Source organism: Crocuta crocuta, unplaced genomic scaffold (genome assembly GCF_008692635.1).
Source record: "Crocuta crocuta isolate KB4526 unplaced genomic scaffold, BGI_CrCroc_1.0 scaffold147, whole genome shotgun sequence".
Classification (NCBI taxonomy): Eukaryota; Metazoa; Chordata; class Mammalia; order Carnivora; family Hyaenidae; genus Crocuta; species Crocuta crocuta.
Genome location: NW_027532594.1, coordinates 3,307,347 through 3,314,068, shown reverse-complemented (window position 1 = coordinate 3,314,068; position 6,722 = coordinate 3,307,347). Strand labels below are relative to the sequence as shown.

General features: G+C 46.1%; 1 long non-coding RNA gene across 1 annotated transcript; it reads left to right on the top strand.

Annotated features, from left to right (window-relative positions):
* Window positions 1-150: 150 nt before the first annotated feature.
* Window positions 151-4,659, top strand: LOC144244645 (uncharacterized). Its single transcript, XR_013339011.1, has 2 exons — window positions 151-328; window positions 3,035-4,659. It is a non-coding gene; the product is annotated as an uncharacterized LOC144244645 (long non-coding RNA).
* Window positions 4,660-6,722: the final 2,063 nt, after the last annotated feature.

The following is a 6,722-nucleotide window of genomic DNA, read 5'->3' as shown; positions in this document are numbered from 1 at the left end:
TCTTTCGGGGGAGGGGGGTGGGGGTAAGATGGCAGGTCCGGGAAACAAAGGAAACTTGGACCCGGCCCCGTGAGCGGCGTGTGTGGTTCGCGAGTTCGCCCCGGGTCCTGTGTGGGAGTCGCCGGGCGCCAGTGCCAGCCTGNTGGTCCCGCCGGCCGGCCACCCGCCCCACCTTGCCTGCGCCCGCCCCGAGCCACCGGTTCTCCACTCACCCCGCATCCAGTGAGACGCGCCGCGCACCGACGCCGACGGAGCGGACATGGGCAGAGCGATGGTGGCCAGGCTCGGACTGGGGCTGCTGCTTCTGGCGCTGCTCCTACCCACGCAGGTGAGGTGCTGGGGCTCGGGGGGCCGCGCCTGACGGGGGGAAGCCACCCCCAGGGGACGGGCATGCGCCCCCACCGCGGGCAGCGGACTGGGGCGCAGAGAGAGGATCCCACGTAATCCAGCCTGGGGGAGGGCAGCGTGGAGCCCCCTCTCCGCTCCCTGGCGGGCCGCCCCCACCCTCCAAGGCCCTGGGAACAAAGCACCTCCGCGCGTGGGCTGGGAGGCCCCTGTCCTAAGTCCCAGGCAGCTTCTTCCGAGGCCGACTGGCGCCCGCCACCCGCTTTTACCCAGAGGTCCGAGGCACTAGCAGAGAGAACGAGCCCTTCCCACCTCTGGAGCGCCCGGAGACCCCAGGCTATACCGGGAGGGCGTCCCGCTTCCCTCTAGGAGTGTCTGCGCGCCCCTTGCGCACACAAAGAGGGGACGATCCCGTTCGGGGACGCAGCTCTCAACCCCCTCCTCCACTCAGCTGGTTCGGGGATGCCGAGGAAGCCCCGGCCTTCTGGCCCTGTTAACCCACCCCAGTCCGCGTGGGTCTGGCTGAAGCCTGGGCGGGGACCCGCTCCGGACCCTGCGCTCCCCCGCGTACGACCTTACATGACACGTCCACCTCTTGTCACCTCGGAATCCCATAGTAGCTCCCATCGGCTACCTCTGGGCGGGCGGCGGGTGGGACGTTTGCGTCCCAAGACCCCGCCAGGCTTTGTCTCGGTCCCCGCCGCCCCCTCCCCAGAGCCTCTATCCAGGGAACCGCCTCGTGTCAGCGCGGTTACGCGGACCGCGCTGCCCCGCAGGTGGGTGCGCAGCGGTCTCGAGGGAGGCTAGGGGCTGAGCCCGGGAGACCCGAGCGGGAGGCCGCTGGGGGAGGAGGGGGGAGGCGAGAAGGGCCATTTCTCTCCAGCACCTCGCGCTCGGAGGGCACGGGTGGAAACGAGGGGCTCCCCACCGCTTTCAGTTGGAGCTTTATGAGGAGTGTCTCCCGAGTTTTTCCTCCGAGAAGTTGGGTGCGACGGGTCTTTGGTCCCCAGACACCCAGCCTCCGTGCTCACCTGGGAACGCAGGCCGAGAGAGGAGCGCACCTCGGCTTCCCCTCCGCGGGCCGGGTAACTGTACCCTATTGTCTTGCGGGTCGCCTGCGTTCCCGAGCCTTTCACAATTCCTCGGTGGGGGAGGGGCGCGGCCGCAGGAAACGAAATGTGCTCCCCCACCCGCACCCCATATCCCTTCTAACCAGCTCCCCCCCGCCCCCGAGACATTTCAAGAGGGGGATTTAGTTAAGCAAATGTAATTTGGTATGGAAAAATTTTGTTTAATGTCAATTTACTATATTAACATTAGTTTCTTTTGTTGGTGTAGAGGACCCTAAGATTCTCTTGTTGATACACTAGGCTCTGACAAAGGTCACCTGCTGCACTAAAGCTCTTTGTATGAATGATAACAGATACCCGTCAGGCATCCCAAACCAGGTCTTGTACCCAAACAGCACCCTGGTTTAAGTAATTTACCATATTGGTGCTTTTCTTTTAGTAGGAGTGCTATTTCCTGGTAGGACAAACAGATTCTTGCACACAGTAGGTGCCCAATACATGTGTTTGATCTGATTGAGAATTTTCTTTAATTTTGGATAGGATTTATGCATTTTTAAGTCCATATTTGCTTAATGACAGGTTTTACAACAAAGAGAACTAATGTGATATAGAATGGATTTATCTTTGGATCACAGGCAGCTAAGTGTACATGTGGCCCAGACCCGGTGCCACATCCTCCCTCCTGCCTGTAATCAGAAGCCCTCGTAAAGCCTCCCTCAGCTGTGAGAGCTGAAATCTCCCATCTGCCTTTGTTCTGTGACAAAGAAGAGATTATCACGTGCTCTGATGGACTGTGCATTTGGTGACTTGAAAAATCAGCATGGTGAATGATGCCACTCAGGCCCTGGGACACTGGGGCAACCTTGGTTCTTGGCCACAGCAATGAGCTTAATGACCAGGCAGGGAAGCTGCTGCTGGTGAAAATTTAACACCAAACCCTCGGCATTTTCCGTGAAGTCGTCGTGACTTCATGGTGTTTGGGGAGAAGTAATTTTGCTTCAAACAAAGGGTTCCTATTTTTTCAATTTAAAACCAATACTGTGGCCGTTTTTGAGAAGGGCCATTTGAAGATTTTAAGGCAGCAGAGAAGATATCCCATGACCCCTTTAAATCCGAGGCTGTTAAATGGGTATGTGGAAGTTACTTAGCAAATCCAGGATAGACAGTGCCATAATTCTAATATTCCAGTATTGTAGAATTTTCCAATATTGTAGGATCCAAGTTATTCATGCAACTTGAAAATCTTCCCCTTTCTGGTGAAACAGGAAATCTTTTTGCAATGCCAGTACGTCAATATAATCACAAAAACTAGACTTGGTCCTTTATTACTTCAGAAAGAATAAAAAATAAAATCCGACTCTTGGGAGTTATAGTTACTGAGGAATATTTTTGTTTGTTTTTGGTTGTTATTATTTGCAGTCATTTAGGCATCTTTAGGTTGCTTTGAAGCTAAAAGAATGATCTTAGACTAAGCAAGAATTCAGAATTAAATGATGGGGTAAGGAAATAATAGGAAAGCAATCTAAGACTCTATCTTCTATCTTAATTGCATATTACGTGTACATAGAGGCAGCTGTGATGTGTGTAAACTTATCAATGTAACTTTTTATGTATTTTAGATTTATTCAAATCAAACAACTGTTGTAACGCTTTTGAGTAACCCCTCCCAGAATACCTCGACCGCCCCAAATCCAGCTAATGCCACCACCACACCAAATGGCGGTGCTCTCCAGTCAACAGCCAGTCTCTTCGCGATCTCGCTCTCCCTTCTACACCTCTACTGTTAAGAGACTCAGGCCAAGAAACATCTATACTTCCCCATCTTCTAAACCTAATCCAAATGGCGTCTAGACATCTGGTGTGACGAGGAAAAAACAGGTCTTCAGTGAATCTGCTGATTCCACACCTTATTTTATTGACCCAGAAAATGTTGAGGATCCCAAATTCGATTGGTTTGAAGAACATGTGAAGGGTTTGACTAGATGATGAATGTCTGTTAAATCTACTGGAGTTTCATGTACAAGATGAAGAGACAAATGTGGCTTAATAAGTATGGACACCTAAAATTTCACCTTGAAAATGAGCATAGATTTTATCTTACCTAGATATAAAGGATGGGATGTGAACAGATTCCGTTTTCATTTGGCTCATTAAATCTTTAAGTCCATGATTCTATTTATATGTACATTAGAAGGAACTTCCAGGTGTCACTGTAAATCCTCAATGCGTTGTTTCAGCAGTACTAATTTAATGCCTATGTACTCTAGATAAAGTTTTACATTGTTAAGCTATCACTGTTTCTTGGGAACTGAACTCTTTCCTCTGAGGCTTTGGATTTGACATTGCATTTGATTTTTTTATATAGTAATTGACATGTGCCAGGGCAATGATGGATTGGAATCTACCCCGGATTGAAGCATAATGAGTAAATTTTGCTTGTATACTATCACTTATCCCTGTTCAACAGAGTGCCAGATTCATTTAGCTAAACTGATTCCAAAGAGTAGAAGTACATTGACTTCAACTAATTTAAGAACGCTTTGTATTTCTGCATATGTTGAATGCTTTTTACAGCTTAAAAAACGATCTGTTTTGAAGGTAAAATTGACAAATCTTGACATTGAAAAGGCAAAATATGTGCGGGAGCCAAAATTGTAAATCAAGTATTTGGGAAGTTGGAATATTGGAAACTTGCTTACATTAAATTTGGAAAAAAACTTTTATACTCTTTCTGTAAATACTTTTTTTTTAAACTCTGGATCAGAATAGCCACATTTGGAACACTTTCTGTTAGTCAATATTTTTAGATAGTTAGAACCTGGTCCTAAGCCTAAAGTGGGCTTGAGTCTGGAAAGTAAATCTTTTCACAACTGCCTCGATGCACAGGAAGCTTTTTAAAAATAGACACTTGAAGGTCTTTTGTTCGCATGGTCACACACTGATGCTTAGATGTTCCACTATCTAATATGGCCACAGTAGTCTTGATAACAAAAGTCCTTTTTTCCCATCTTTAGGAACCCACACCAGAACAATCGTATCCAACAGATCTCAAGCTACTGTGTGTGTGAATGAACATTCCATTTTGTTTCATACCTGAATGCTGTACATCTATTTTGGATTGTATATTGTGTTTGTGTATTTATGCTTTGATTCATAGTAACTTCTCATGTTATGGAATTGATTTGCATTGAACACAAACTGTAAATAAAAAGAAATGGCTGAAAAAGCAGTCTGTTGAATTTTACGTTTTTCTGATGCAGGGGCTATTTTGTTGGGGTATCATGGTTGTAGGAGTCTCTGTAAGCCATTAAGAATAGGTCGATATTTTCCTATTAACCAGAACATTATAGTTAAACTGTTTGGAACTGCTAACTAGTAGAAGATTTTGACCAAAGAATTCATCTAGATGTTGACATCTTTAAGCTCTTATGGAAAGGAGCACTCCTAGTTATTCAACAGCTATTGAATGCCAGCTATATTCCAGGATACTGAAGATTGAATGATGAACTTGCTTGAAAATTGACTACTGAACTTCCTGGACAAGGCTATTTTACTTTGGTTGGGAAAGAGTATGTATATGACAGGCTGTCATACTGTCACGTCGTGCTGTGAAAACCAGCCAGGGTGGTGAGTCATGGGCCCTGGGCTGAATGATTATGAATGGTCTTGAGCACTTGAGCTGAGATCTGGAGGACCATTTCTGACAGGAAACGTGCCAAGTCCCCGAATCTGTTTAGTTACTGCCGCTGTTTTCATCTGTACTGAGGTCCACAAGTCACTTTGTTTTCCCAAGCTGTCACTTTTATCTGCCCCTTTCATATTCTAGGATTCTTTGACCTTTCCAACTGTATTCCTGGACTGCTAGCTCTAGCTTCTTTATTGCTGCTCAGGAACCACCAGAAAGATAGGATGGAATTTGGGAATAAGTGGGAGCTAGTCCACAGGTGCAGTTTCTTCAAGGGATCAGTCCTATTAAAGTATTTCAGTTGATGGAATCAGGCCTACCCAGAGTAGGATAGTCTAAACTCAACTGATAACAGATATTAAAAACATTTATGAAATATTTTATGGCACCTAGGTTAGTGATGTTTGGTTGAGTAATGGGACTACTCAAGTTGTCCAGTGAACTATTATAGAGTCCACCTCTGGTCAACCTGGCACTCATACTCCACTCTGAACTATACTTAATCCCCAATTAAGGACAATAGCTAGGTAGGTTCTTAAGTCTAACATGATAGACCTATCCTGCCTACAACCCAAAATAACCCTTTACGTAGAAGAGGACGCAAACTGGGTCATGCTCACTCTTGATAACTCACATAAATGCTGTGATATAAAGTTAACTGCTATTAGTACATATGTTAGATGATAATGAAACAAGAAGGAAGAAAGCAAATTTGCTATTTGTGAATGTATTTGTGTGTGTGTGTGTATGTGTGTGTATACAGCATAAGGAACTATAACTTAGTCCTAATTTCAGCAACTGGTCACATGGCTATAGCTGTTATTTATAGCTGCCTTCCATCCTCCATTCCGCATTTCCTTTACCCTCAGCAAGTATCTCAACCTGGAGAGGTGACCCAAACATTTGCCTGAATTTGGTTTGGTTTTTCTACTGACTTCCATCACAGGACATGATAGTACTAAAAGATGTCCTAACAGATCTGTATTCCAGACATCCTCTTCCTTAACCTTCATTGTGTGGTAGCAACCAAATTTTCCCTTGGTAGTCAGGATCAATCACTCCAACTAGTACAGTAACTCCCTACTCTGTTGTTTCAGAGGCTTGTGGAGCTCAAAGTGTTTGGGTGACAATCTCAACTTCTGGTTCAATGGAGTTATTGCTGTGTCTTCTGGTGGAAGCCACTCCTCCCTTTGGAACTAAGATTTCTAGGCCAGCAGAGCATAAGAGCTTAGGGGTAGGACGCATATATTTTGTTAGTGGATCACATATTAGCGATAATAGTGACTGGTGCCACTTCTTTCTTTACTTCTCGATTCTTGGATCTGTGAATCGTGGCCATGGGAGAAATAACACCATGGTTACACCCTATAAAGCCCGAATTCAAAGTCGTAGCCCTGAAGATTTGCCACTTAGCTGGAGCTGTAACTTGAGGTTTCAAAAGGCCATTATTCTAAATCCAGTTGGTTCAGGATGGCAGAGAAAATGGTAAGACCAGTGAGTTACATGGACATGGGCCCATTGCCATACACCATTAGCTGAGTTCCTTGACCAGAAACAACATGTGAATCACCATGATGGTGGATAAGATATACTGTAAATCGACAGATGGTAATTTTGGCAAG